A 14,570-nucleotide genomic window follows, 5' to 3' on the forward strand; every position below is an offset into this window, starting at 1 on the left:
ATGTATTCTGCTCCATGTCTTTGCTAAAATAAAATCCCAATAAGAGTAAATTAATTGGTTTACGTGAAAGTTATAGCGTCTAGAAATGGCGGTATAGATACTGGAATTTATTTTCTTTTTTCTATAAATAATGACGGCGATCAGCGACTTATAGCGGGACTGTGGTGGGCATTCTGACACTGGGAGGAACTGACTTGGTGTCACTGATATCCCCAGTGACACCAATAGAGTGATCAGTGCTAAAAAAAAAAAAAAAGCACTGACACTGTACTAATGGCACTGGGCAAAAAAGGGTTAACATAAGGGGTGATCAAAGGGTTAACTGTGCGCTGTTTTACTATGGGGGCGTGCTTACACCCGGAGCAGTGTGCCCGAGCCGACGGGGAGGACGACTGTTAGTAAACAAAGTAGCCCTCCTCCCCGTCAGTGATTGTCGGTAATCACCGGGTGCTGGCAGGTAATCATCGGCCTGGGCCCGCTGATTGACAGCCGTGGCCGCGAATGGCGGCGTGGGTAGGGCATGAACGCGGCCTGCGCGCACCCCCTACTTGGAAATGCAAAATCACGTGTACATACGTGTTTTTATGCACCCGTGCTGCCCTTTGGCAGCATTTCTGCTATAGGGCGGTAAGGAAGTGGTTAATTGGTGTTTATAAGTGGACTTGCAGTCCAAGTTACCTTCTTTGTGTGTCTTTCATACAATATGGAAATGTAAGAACCGCAGTCATATCATTATGGCTAACTGTGCTCTTATTTCTAACAATAACCCTAAATATCCCAAAAAATTAAAAGTCTGCAGCCCCTGCGGAGCAGGCACCTTTCGCTGAAAAAGAAAGTAAAAGTCTCCTAAACAAGATACAGAAAAAAAATCTGAAAGCTAAACCCTGGAATAACCAAATCTTGTCTAATTACCAGAGGCGTGTGTATTCTTCCTTCAATCTTTGTGTGCTTTGTGTATCTCTGCCACATCTGTGCAGCAATCCAGTGTGAAATGTTATCTCTGTACAGCAGCTTTCTGTAAAATCTTTAGTGGGAGAGGCCTTCTGGGTACCTCTCACAGCTCTAGACTCCACACAGCCTAGCGATGGGACTGCTACTTTTGCAAGGTAATAACCAAGTTTGCAAAGACATTTGGTGCACACAAAGTGAACTTATATCCTTTGTGACTATTGAAGAATAAAGAAAACAAATATAGGTTTATGTGTAGCTTTATGACCTACAGGTTATACCAGGGGTCCTCAAACTATTTAAACAGGGGGCCAGTTCACAGACCTTCACACTGTTGGGGGGCCGGACTCTAGTTTGAAGAAGAAAAAAAAAAAAGAACAAATTCATATGCGCACCACACACATCTTATTTGTAGTGGAAAAAAACTGGAAAAAAACAATACAATATTTAAAATACACTGTACTCTAACGCACTGGACACCACAATGCACAGTACACTGTGATGCACTGGACACCGCCATTAACTGTACACTGTGATGCACTGGACACCGCCATTAACTGTACACTGTGATGCACTGGACACCGCCATTAACTGTACACTGTGATGCACTGGACACCGCCATTAACTGTACACTGTGATGCACTGGACACCGCCATGCACTGTACACTAACGCAACGGGCACCGCAATGCACTGTACTGTGTGACGTACTGGACACCGCAATGCACTGTACACTGGACACCGCAATGCAGCGTACTGTGTGATGTACTGGACACCGCAATGCACTGTACACTGGCACACTGGACACTGCAATGCACTGTACACTAACGCACTAGACCAGCCTTTCTCAACCAGGGTGCCTTGAGGTTTCTTCAGGGGTGCCTTGGAAAAAGGTCTAAAAATTGCCCAAAACTTGTACACAAGCCAGCGGGTGGAACAAGCCTTTTAGTAACACAAAGCCACAGGTTTTCATTGTGCACCATTAGGACCTTTTAGCCACCAGTGCCTGACAACCAATGACATCATCAGTTGATAAGGAGGATGTTGGTTGCCTGCACAGTATCTTGGTTTGACCCTCTCCCGCCCCTCTCGGTCTGTGCTGGGGGTCACATCTCAGTGATAGAGAAAAACTGAGGGAGAAGAGAAACATTGGAATACTAGTCAGTACCAGTGTGCAAAAGTGTATTTACTTTGGAAAAACAAATCACCTCTAATGTTGGGCGTCCTATGTATGCGGATGTTGCTGCGTTATATAAAACTATTAGAATACTTTTATACATTTCAGAATAGGGTGCCTCAGGATTGTCCATAATTTCAAAGGGTGCTGTGACAAGAAGGCAGGAAGAACTAAGGGATGTGTCCAGGATGGAAGGTATATTTGCCCCAGGTTCATGTTATACACGGACTGTTTCTCCTGTTGTGCTGTGTAGTGAGCCGTTTTAGGTCACTGATGATTTCATTAGCTCAGCTGTAGCGAGTTGAGGGCTCTGGGCTCTATAAAACGCCCAGGCTGCTTAGAGAGGATGCTCCAACCTGGAACCAGTTTGCTGTGCAGGACAGACTGGGGAGCAACCAAACCATCCTGTGGTGAGAGATAATCTGTGTGATCTTAGACTGTGTGAACACTCTGTGTCTAAGCAGCAATAGGCTGTATTCAGACAGCTAGATAGGAAACCTGTGTTTGTAGTTAGATGCCCAGCAGGGCAAGGTTTTATTTTCTGTTTGTATTTTTTTGCTGTTTTGACTATTTGCACCGTGTGTTCACCCGACTTGTAAATAAAGCACAAACTTTTCACCAAGATCCTGCTGTCGTGCTGAGCCTCTTTCACGGTGTTCTGACCCATCCAGGGGGCCAAGCACAACCCGCTACTGGGTTAATCCCTCACATATGGTGGAGGATGCAGGCAGGTGAAGCAAGGCCAGCATGGAAGAGATACTGAGACAGCTTGCTTTGGCAAATGCAAGTCAGCAGAAAACAAATGCAAGTTTGCAACAGAGCCTTGCAGTCCAGCAGCAGGTTTTGCAACAGAGCCTTGCAGCCCAGCAGCAGGTTTTGCAACAGAGCCTTGCAGCCCAGCAGCAGGTTTTGCAACAAAGCCTTGCAGCCCAGCAGCAAGCCCCGGAACAGGCGTAGGCACGCCTTAGGGAATCGTTGGAATGGCAGGAACAGATACACCAACAGCAAATTGCAGCCATCATGAAACAGCTTCAGCAGAGTGAGCAGACTGAGGCTGGGAGTGATTTTACTACCATACCATCTTTCCGTGTAAGTCACCTGCTGCCAAAGATGTCTGCAGATGAGGACCCTGAGATGTTTCTGACCACTTTTGAGAGGACAGCTGAAAAAGAAAGTTGACCTAAAGAGCAGTGGGCTGGACTAGTGGCCACCCCACTATCTGGCGAGTCCCAAAAGGCTTATTTTGACCTTGAGCCTGAGGAAGCCAAGAACTAGGATCGTTTAAAAATGGAAATTTTGGCGCGGCTGGGCGTAACCCTGGCTGTCCGGGCTCATCGGGTACACAACTGGAGTTATCGACTGGGAAAACCACCCGATCCCAAATGTATGACCTTATTCATTTGACCAGGAAATGGCTGCAGCCAGATACACTGTCTGGACCAAAGATTGTGGAAAGGGTGGTGATGGACAAATTTCTGAGGTCTCTCCCTACTACCTTGCAGAAATGGATGAGTCATGGAGATCCACAAACAGCAGACAAGCTTTTGGACCTTGTGGAGAGATATCTAGCGACTGAAAATCTTACGTCTTCCCTCAAGGAATCACCGACTTTCCACCCCAAGACCAGACCATCCCCAGCAATGGGTAACATTGCACCAAGGGATGGGGGTGGAGAGATTGGAAAAGGGGGAACGAAAGGTACTTTTGGGACTGTTTCCAATATCTGGCACAAGCGGCCTGGAAAGCCAAACCCGCCAGAGGTGAGCAGAAGGATAATCTGTTACCGCTGCCGGGAAAAGGGACATGTAGCAGCAGATTGCCCAAGTACGGATGAACCAATGCACTGTGACTTTCTTACTGAGAGACAGCAGTCCCCATTTGCAACTGTTACTTGCACTGCTGAAAAGGGAAATGAGAAACCTTTATGCAAAATGGGTATTGATGGTAAAAATGTTGTTGCATTGTTGGATTCAGGTAGCCTGGTTACTTTGGAAAAAACTGAATTGGTAACGGGAAAAACCTTGCACCCTAGAAAATTGGCAGTCATTTGTGTTCATGGGGACACGAGAGAGTATCCAGTGGCAACAGTGTCCTTTGAGACCTCCCTCGGTAACCTGTGTCATCAGGTGGATCTGGTTCCCCAACTGCCACATGACGCCATTGTGGGGAGGGATTTCCCAAAATTCTGGGAGCTCTAGAATGGCCCAGATTTCCCATTAAATGGTCCTTCAGAGCCTGAAGGTTATCCTAGGGAATCCTCTGAGGGTGAGGATTGAGCCTGTGTTTCCCTTGCCAGTATTAGCAGGGAAAACAGAGCCTAGGGAGGAGCCTACAACCCCTAGTGTTTGACTTAGAAGTACACAGGGAAAATTTTGCCACTGAACAACTGAAGGACCCCACATTACTAAGGGCCCGAGAGAATGTAGTAAAAATAGAGGGGGAATCCTTTCTATGAGTGGATTCATCTGGTGTGCTGCATACTACACGGATAAACAAAACTGTGATGATTGTACAGGGGAATACACCACAAGTGCTGTTGACCATACTAGAGATAATTGGTCACCTACATAGGGTGAGTGTTGGTCCATGTGGGGCACCAACAGTACTGTTAAGTGGAGCATGTTATTACAAGTACCAAACCACTGGCCCTTTTCACACCTTCGTATTAGCTTTTTGAACTTTTAACTTACATATTCTTTGGTTTACTTTATGTTTATCGAATGTATACACAATGTTGTAATATGAGCAGTTTGCATTTGATTATTTATGGTACACTGTGTTGAGGTTAACACATATTTAACCCCTTGCCCTACTGAGGATTTACCCCCCCCCCCTTCCTTACCAGCCCATTCTTTGCATTACAGCGCTGCGTTACTTTAACTGACAATTTCGTGGTCATGCAACGCTGAACCCAAATGAAATTTACGTACTTTCTTTCCCGTGAACTGAGCTTTTTTTCCCCTGACAGCATTTTGCAGTGAAGGACCCTTGCTCTTTCTGTGGAAGCAGCAGTTGTTCTGCAGAGGACAGACCTATAGCTTTGGGATCAGCGACACTCATGCACCTTGCAGATTGGAGAGTTCTGTCTCTGACTCAGCAGTGGGTGTATCAGATCTCTGAAAGGCAACCGTTGCCTCCACACAGCGAGAAAGGGTCCTTCTCAGCAGCATTGCAGGTAGTGGACCAAACTAGGGATGCACCGAAATTTCAGTGGCCCGAAGCGTTTCTGCCAAAAACACCCCTTTCGGCCGTCGGCCGAAATGAAAAAAAGCACCGATACGGGTGCCAAAAAAACCCCGCCCCTCGCTGCCGCCACTCGGGAGTTCTCAGCCTCACCTGAGAAACCATCGATCCCGGCGCTGGGCATAGAGATGAGTGAAGGAAAGATGGCCTCCACTCATCTCTATGCCCTTGGAGGACCGGAGCGATGTCACTTCCGGTTACGGACATTTTTTTTTTTTAAAGCACTAGATCAATGGGTTTTTTTTTGATCCAATTCTTTACATTGTAAAGGAGAGATGTTGGGTCTTATTGACCCCATATCTCTCCATAAAGAGGACCTGTCACTAATTATTTCTATCACAGGGGATGCATGCATTTCTTGTGATAAGAATAAAAGTGATAACAATTTTTTTAAAGGGACAGTGCAAAAAACAAAACAAAAATAAATAAATTAAAAAAAAGTTGAAAGTGTCCCTGTCACCCCACGTAGTGGTGAACGCATATGTAGGCCATGTCCACATATGTAAACAATATTCAAACCACGTGTGAGGGTATCGCCACGAACATCAGAGCAAGAACAATAATTATCGCACTAGACCTCCTCTGTAACTTTACACTGCTAACCTGTAGAAATTTTTACAGCATCACCCATGGAGATTTTTTAAGTACCGCAGTTTCACACCATTCCAAGAGCGTGCACAATTTTAAAGCATGACATGTTGGGCATCTATTTACTCGCCGTAAAATTCTCTTTCATATTTTACAAAAAAATTGAGGTATATATTGTTGTTTTTTTTCTAATCAAAGTGTATTTTTTTCAAAAAAATATATATTCATGTTTAAAAATTGTGCATTTCGGTTCTCGGCTAAGTGCATTTTGAATTTTCATTTTCGGCACCAGAATTTTCATTTCTATGTACCACTAGACAAAATATTTTTTTTTTGTTACAATACTTTTGTTTTGAAGCATCCAAAATGTATTTAGCTGATTTAAATTGAAGAATGTGTTGACTTTTACATTTTCAAAAGGAAAACAGATATGGCAATCCCCTGTAATTGTCTCAAAACAGCAACTTAAAGTGATTCTAAACCCATTTTATTTTCTTTAAAATAATAAACATGTCATACTTACCTGCTCTGTGCTCCCCTCGGGTCCCTGGCTCCTCCCCCTTTGCCAAGTGTCCTCATAGCAAGCCACTGGCTATGGGAGCACTCGTGCAGGTTCACTGCAGAGCCAGCTCTGAGTGTCTATTGACTCACAAAGCACAGCCTGGCCCAGCTTCCTCCTCACTGGCCAATGGCTCCCGCTGCTGTCTCTGAGCCAAAGACAAAGGAGAGAACAGAGAGATGGAATATTGATTTTTGCTAAAATGTCATCTATCCTTCTAGTGTATGATCTGAAATTACTAAGAATAAAAAGGAGCTCTGGATAGGCAGTGGATTGCTGCTGACAATGTATGTGTGTTTTGGTTATAGAACTAAACTGCCCGAGTGATGCCTGCTGTAGTACTCTAGTGATAAAACATGAAAAGGAACCATGGCTTACCTTGCGCCTATGATCACCAGGTAATCCAGTAACCTGAGAAATGGCTTTTTCTTCTGCCCCATGGTCCCAACTTCTTACTTAATCATCTCACACACTGCTTAGCTCACTGGACCATCACTGATCAAGGAGAAACCAGCAGAAACCTTAAACCAGGAGAAAAATACACAAAAAGAAACAACAAAATATATAAATACATTTCACACATACCAGCCTTTATATAATATTAACCTCAAACATATGGCTGAAATATTTATACAGGTCTTATCTGACAAAGGACTTATATTTCTATCCCTCCAGTCCTGAAATCTACACAGCTCTGCCACACAGCACAGTACTGTTTGTCAGAGCAGGAACCCCATTTTTCTCTGCTGCAGATAACTAACACTTACAGGTCTTGCCTTTCCCCTAGCCTATGACTGAACAGTAAAGAGAGAAGCAGAAAGCCGAATCTTTCTGTCACTTCCCCTTCTCCTCCTATCAGCACATGAGCACAATCAACTGGTCCCTTGCACTGCTGCAGCACCCCCCCCCCTTAGTCTGATCTCTGCTGACTTCAAGAAGCTGATAATAAATCAAATTTCAGTTACTGTTTGCATTTAAAAAAAAATAATTTATAGATATATTAAAGGGAGCTCCACCAAAAGGGGCAGCTCTGTTTGTCTGCCTCCTACCCCCTCCACTGCCACATTTTACACTTTTTTTTTGGGGGGGGAGCGGGTCCCTGGTTCTAGCATGCCCTCCTCCTTCCCCCCACAGTCTTCTAGGACACTTTACAGGTCCAAGAAGACTGCCGGACCATTCGGGAGGTGCAGTACACCTCGTGCAGTGGGCACCCAGCTGTGAAGCCAAAAGGTGTCACAGCTGGGTGACCACAATTAAGATGTCAGCTCAAGGGGGGGGGGGGGGGGGGAGACAAGTGGGTGAAGGGACGGCATAGGCGAGAACATCACTGATCCTGCTAAGAAAGAGTTCAATGTTTTAATAGGGGTATAAAGTAGAACTATAGGCAACATTTCTTTTTCATTTTGGACATTTATAACCCCCGTCAGTTTTATTTTTTGCCATCTGTGTCCCATTGGGGAGATTTACCTTCACTTCCTGTCCCATAGCCAAAACAGGAAGTCAAAAAAATCCCTGAAAATTAAGGGAATACTTTGGGGTCCCTCATTGGAAGATTTCCCCTCTATTACTTTTCTGGGGACAACACAAAATTTGGGATTTTCTTTTACATTTACCTTCGATGATAATGGCAAACAGGACACATAGAGAGGGGGGATCTCTCAGGGACAAAGACAGCAATAAAAACCTGACAGGTGTTCTAATCCCTCTCCTCTCTACCCCCCAAAAAAAAAAAAAAAAAGTTTTTCCTTTAGTTATACATTAAGGCTTTCTAATCCCAAGAATTAAAATACTCCATAATACTTGCTGCCGGTATTCTCACCTTCCAAAGCCCTTTAGTTCACGGGTAAGTTCACCTTTTGATAAAAAAAAAAAAAAAATGCACATTTTATATGCAGGTAAAAAAATGTGCATTATTTTTTGCTGCCGAAGCCTGGAAAGCATTGCACCAGCGATAGGCAGATCACTGATGCCATGCAGGTCTCCTGCAGATCTGTCAGTACATCTGCTCACCCCATACAGGATGTACAAGCAAGCAGATATACTGACAGAAAGACTGAATGAACTATCCCAGTGCTCCACAGTGCCGTGGTAGTTCATTGAGAACTACAAACTGACAGCCGCTAAGTCTGTCGGGACTAGTAGTTTCTCATTCACAGAGGAGTGATGTGACCAGGCAAATGGAGCCCCGCACGGCCACATTTTTTAAACATTTGACAGCTATCGGGGAGAAGATCGCTCACTAGCTGACAAAGCTGGTGATCTGCAGGGAGCGGGGGCCAGTGCTTTCATAACATGTTACACTCTGAATATGGGGGTAACATGTTACAAAAGGTGAATTAACCTTTAACCACTTGCCCTCCAGAGGATTTAACCCCCTTCCTGAGCAGGCCATTGTTTTGCATTACGGCTGGTCAATGATACGGTGGTATTTGATTGCCTATGCATTTTTATTTTTTGCACAATAAAAAAAAAAAAAGTGACGATTTTGAAAAAAAAAACCAATATTTTTGACTTTTTGCTATTAGACATTTAGACATGTCCAGTAAAAATTTTTTAAAAATCACATTTCATCACAAATTTAAGCCAAAATGTGTTCTGCTCCATGTCTTTGCTATAAAAAAATCCCAATATGTGTAAATTAATTGGCTTACGTGAAATTTATAGTGTTTACAAATGGCGGTATATATACTGGGTTTTTTTTTTTTTGTTTTTTACTAGTAATGACGGCGATCAGTAACTTATAGCGGGACTGCAGTGGGCATTCTGACACTGGGTGGAACTGACCTGTTTTCACTGACATCCCTAAGAACACCAATACAGTGATCAGTGCTAATAAAAACCACTGACACTGTACTAATGGCAGCTGGGAGGAAGGGGTTAACATGTGGGGCAATTAAAGGGTTAACCTGTGTTCTGTGTTACTATGGGGCTGTGTGTTAGTGCTCTGCACAGCCATGCAAAGCAGTGGGCAGGAGCTGACAGGGGAGAGAACTGTTTTGTTTACAAACCATTCCCCCCCCCCCCCCTTCACTGTCGGAGATGTTCGGCAATCACCGGGTGCCGATGAGTAAACACCGACTGGGACCCGGTGACTGATAGCTGCAGCCGCGAATGGTGACGCGGGTAGGGCACATGGGCGCCCCCTACCTGGAAATGCAAAATCAGGTATATACACGTGATTTTGTGCACCCGTGCCGCCTTGTAGCAGTACTTCTGCTATAGGGTGGACGGGAAGAGGTTAATACAATACTGATGTTTACCTTCCTGGGGACACCTCTGGCACGTGTGCATTCTAACGAATATTCTCAGTATCCTAAAATGCTGCGATGTGAAGACACCTTTGCTCTAATGACATGATCACAGATCTATAGTATAGGTTCTCACTCTCACAAGCCTTCCTCTGTTTACTTCCCGAAACACCATGTGACAAGCAACATCACAGGGGCTGTGTCATCACTTAGGCTACTTTCACACTGACTTGCGGCAAAAACACATATTTCACACGTTTATACCACGGTTGCTGTGCGTTTTGTGGTGTGTGTTAAATGTGTTGCATTGCAAAGCATATTGGTGAATAGCTGGTTGTTAAGGACGTCATCAGGTACTGGCTTCTTAACCATTTGACAACCAGCCTATAGCCGAATAAAGGCTACAGCGCAGTTGTCCAGTTCTGGGAGGGCGTCATACGACATCCTCCTAGAACGCGCCCTCCCGCGTGCCCCCAGCAGCGCGCATCTGGTGATCTCTGTGATTGCTGAGTACCAGCAATCAGCCATCTGCTGATTGCTGGTACAAAGCTTTACAGGCTCCTGAAACAAATAAATAAGTGCACATTTTTTTTCCACCAGAAAATTTTAAAAAAAAAGTGCTTTTATTCATAAAAAGTGAACTTATCCTTTAACTAGCAGCTATTGATTGGCTGTGAAGGATGCCGGTGGGCGGCCACTTCTTAACAACCAGCACATTTCTGCCACATGACCTAAAAAAACGCACCCTGGGTGAGGACTGGTTACACTCTGAGGGCCGGATGACACCAGGACGGCCCAGGAATGCGGCACTGAAAGACTTGTGGAAGAAGTGGGAGGACTGGAGAACTCGGACACTCAGGGCATTGTTGGCCACAACTTGGGGGCCAGTCACACAGTTTTGTTTTTCTTTTATTTTGATTTCAGTGAGCTGTACCCTGTGCAGGCCTGGGGGGGGTCAGCCACAGTCTGCCTCCCCAGTGTTCTGGGGGAAAACTGGGGGAGGCAGGTGGAGGGAAACACTGGGCTGGGGGGGGGAAACTGGGGGAAAAGGTGGGGGGGGGGAAAAGGTGGGGGGGGGGGGAAACGCTAAGGGGGCAGGGGGGAAGAACGCTAAGTGGGCGGAGGGGGGGATAAAGCTAAGTGGGTGCGGGGGGGATAAAGCTAAGTGGGTGCGGGGGGGATAACCCAGAGGGTGTGGAGGGGGGGGGATAAAGCTGAGGGTGTGGGGGGATAAAGCTGGGGGGGGATAAAGCTGAGGGTGTGGGGGGGATAAAGCTGAATGGGGCGGGGGGGATAACGCTGAGGGGGAAATTGGGGAGATGCTGAGGAGGCAGGTGGGGGGGACGCTGGGGGGCAGGTTGGGGAGCCCCAGCTATATCTGTGCCTCTTATTCCCCCACCTTCTCCAGACATGACCTCCTATCAGCCTTTTTATACAGACAATCCCCCCAGCCTTCTCCACAAAGCCCCCCGGCCTCCTCCATCCACCTACCCAGCTCTCCTGCCCTCTGTCCTCCTCACCTGCTCAGCTCAGCTCCCCCCGGGAGGCCATCATCCCCACCCCGGCCGTTCCTTTCCTGTTCCCCTCTCAGCTGCTCCTCTCCTCCGCCTCCCATAGACTTTACATAGCTAAAGATGGCCGCCGTTTTCTCTGTATAGAGCCGACTGGGAAGGGAGACATCTATGGCGAGGAGCGGTATTACACCTGAGAATGCCATCTTGTGGCAGAACTCAATAATAACCATTGAATGGCCCCAATCCTGTGTAATTCAGTGTTCTTGCAAAGATCACTTATTGTTATCTCACAAATATATTCTTATTCTTATAGCCAAATTTGCCACGCTAACTCCTCCCACAGTTTTTACACTACAAAGACAAGTAATATATCAAAACGTGCGGATTGTTCCCGATCGGATTGCTATTACTTTGTGGAACGTTTCGCCGAATCGTTCACGAAATATCGCGGTTTTTGTGGTGAAATTTTCCCATAGGAATGAATGGTGCAACTAGAGTGAGAAATGACAAAGCTACAGTGTGGAAGGAAAAATCAGAACATGATTTGTAAACTGCCATCACTATGTCATTTTCAAGCCCACCTACACATATCTTATATCAAAACGTTCAGCTAACCCTGCTGTCACTAAAAATGTTCACGGCTAAGCCATAGTCCTGATAGTTTTCACAATATGACCATTTGTTTGCAACTCACCCCTCCCATTGACTTTCATTGAAACTTCACTCACAGTCACCTGAAATTTTAAGGGACATTTTTAAACTGCGACTGTGCATTCATTTTTAATATTTCAGACACATACTATACATCAAAATTTAGGTCTGGTTCTTGTGATTCTAACAATATAACCCTTTTCACGGTAGCATTTATACTTTTAAAACTACAAGTGTTTGAAGATGGCAATCGCCAGTGAAGTTGGCAAGTTGGAGCAGTGTGTATATAAAAATGCCTCTCAGAGTGAGTTGCCATAGCAACCCAGCTGTGTCAACAGAGGCTCCGCCCACTCCTCTGCCCTTGCTGTAGAGTGAGTTGCCATAGGAACCCAGGTGTGTGAGCAGCCAGCAGAGTGACAAATGCTACTCCGCCCACTGCACTTGTAGACTACTGCTGCAGGCAAGAACACAATTTCCCCAGAAATTGTACCTTTTCTACTTAATATTAGATATATTTAAGCTGTTTTCAGGTACTCCGGCATCAATTACTACCAGGATGCCGAGATCTTCACGACGTCCATCTCGTGGAAGGCCATCACGTCAGGAGGGCGGAGAGTCTCCCATAGCTCATCGGACGAGGTCCAGAGCGCAACATCGGCAGAGAAGGGAGGACGCCGCCATCAGCCGAAGCCGATCTCCAAGAGACCGCAACAGGGCTGCTGAGCACCACCCAGAGCCACAGGGAGCACCGGCCATGGAGCCACAGGGAGCTCTGGCCATGGAGCCACAGGGAGCTCTGGCCATGGAGCCACAGGGAGCTCTGGCCATGGAGCCACAGGGTGCACCAGCCATGGAGCCACAGGGTGCACCAGCCATGGAGCCACAGGGAGCACCGGCCATGGAGCCTCGCGGCGAGGAGCAGGTAATCTGTACCATTTGTTTAGCAGATTGTGAAGATGGAGACGCCAATACTACCCTACCCTGCGATCACCAATTCCACAACCGCTGCCTCCAACAATGGGTTGAACAGAGTGCTACCTGTCCCATGTGCCGGGCGAACATTCCTATCGTGCGAGGGAACCAGGATTTCAACCGTATGAGAGAGTTTCTAGATGACAATGGAATCGACTACGTGATCGATGAGGAGAATGGTATTATAGAGATCTATTATTAATATTATCAGCTTAGATGTATTTATTGTATTATATATTTTAAGAGTTTTCCTGTCTTGTAGAAGTTATAGTATTTAATGCTTTAAAAAAAAACCCAAAAAAACAAAAAAATTTAAAAAAAAAACAAAAAAAAACAAAAAAAAATATAGTTGTTGAATATTATTATTAGTATTATATATTTTAAAATATGTTCTTTATTGTAGTAGTCTAAATATTATTATAATACTGTATTTATATAGCGCCAACAGTTTGCTCAGCGCTGTACATTACAATGGGAGACAATACATGAGACAATACAGTAACAATACAATAAAATACATGAGGGGTTCGAGGGCCCTGCTCCTTGGAGCTTACAATCTAGGAGGGAGGGGAGAGTGGTACAGGAGGAAATAGCAGTGGGGGATGGAGTGGTGGGGGGAGCGGAGGAGATCAGCAGTTAGGTGAGGGCGGGGTAGGCTTCTCTGAAGAGATGGGTTTTCAGGGTGCGCCTAAAGGTGAGGAGGGTAGGTGACAGTCTGATGGATTGGGGTAGTGAGTTCCAGAGGATGGGAGAAGCCCTGGAGGCGGGCATGGCAGGAGGAGACCAGGGAACTAGAGAGTAGGAGGTCTTGTGAGGAGCGGAGAGTGCGATTTGGGTGGTAGATGGATATCAGGTCGGTGATGTAGTTTGGGGCAGTGTTATGAACAGCTTTGTACATCAGTGTTAGTATTTTGAGTGTTATGCGTTGGGCAATCGGAAGCCAGTTGAGGGATTGGCAGAGGGGGGTGGCAGATACGGAGCAGTTAGTAAGGTGGATGAGTCTGGCCGCAGAATTCAGAGTAGACTGAAGCAGGGTTAGCCTGTGTTGGGGTAAGCCGACAAGGAGGGAGTTACAGTAGTCAAGTCGTTATATGATAAGGGAGTGAACGCGTTGCTTTGTAGTTTCTGGAGTTAGGAATGTGCGTATTTTGGAGATGTTGTGGAGGTGGAGTCTGCATGAATTTGTCAGCGATTGGATCTGGGGCTGGAAAGACAGATTGGAGTCTAGAATGACACCAAGTACTCTGGCTTGCGGGGTGGGGCTGATGGTGGTGTTGTTGGTCGTGATGGAGAGGTCGGGGGGGGGGGGCGCGGGCTGGGGGGAAAACTAGGAGCTCGGTTTTGGCAAGGTTTACTTTGAGGAAGTGAAGTGACATCCAATCTGAAATGTCGTTCAGAAGGCTAGTGATTCGGGCGGAGACTGAAGGGATGAGGCGAGGGGTAGAGAGATAGATTTGAGTGTCATCGGCATAGAGATGGTAGTGGAAGCCATGGGAGTTTATCAGGTGACCAAGGGAGGAGGTGTAGATGGAGAAGAGAAGGGGCCCGAGGACAGAACCTTGGGGGACCCCAACAGAGAGGGGGAGTGAGGGGGAGGTGGCAGCGTTATAGGTAACGCTGAAGGAGCGTTGTGATAGATAGGAAGAGAGCCAGGAGATAGCGGAGTCTCTGA

The 14,570-nt window shown here is 46.0% G+C and overlaps 1 long non-coding RNA gene across 1 annotated transcript in view; it reads right to left on the reverse strand.

Moving 5' to 3' along the window:
• LOC149435146 (uncharacterized) overlaps positions 1–11,383 on the reverse strand; it is a 41,485-nt gene extending 30,102 nt beyond the window's left edge. Inside the window, exons 1-2 of the long non-coding RNA XR_016308547.1 lie at positions 11,282–11,383; positions 6,892–7,034 (exon numbers count right to left, since the gene is read on the reverse strand). This is a non-coding gene — a long non-coding RNA (uncharacterized LOC149435146). The remainder of the gene's footprint in view (positions 1–6,891; positions 7,035–11,281) is intronic.
• Positions 11,384–14,570: the final 3,187 nt, after the last annotated feature.

Source organism: Staurois parvus, unplaced genomic scaffold, assembly GCF_062004578.1.
Source record: "Staurois parvus isolate SC_StPar_1 unplaced genomic scaffold, SC_StPar_1.0 ptg001598c, whole genome shotgun sequence".
Classification (NCBI taxonomy): domain Eukaryota; kingdom Metazoa; phylum Chordata; class Amphibia; order Anura; family Ranidae; genus Staurois; species Staurois parvus.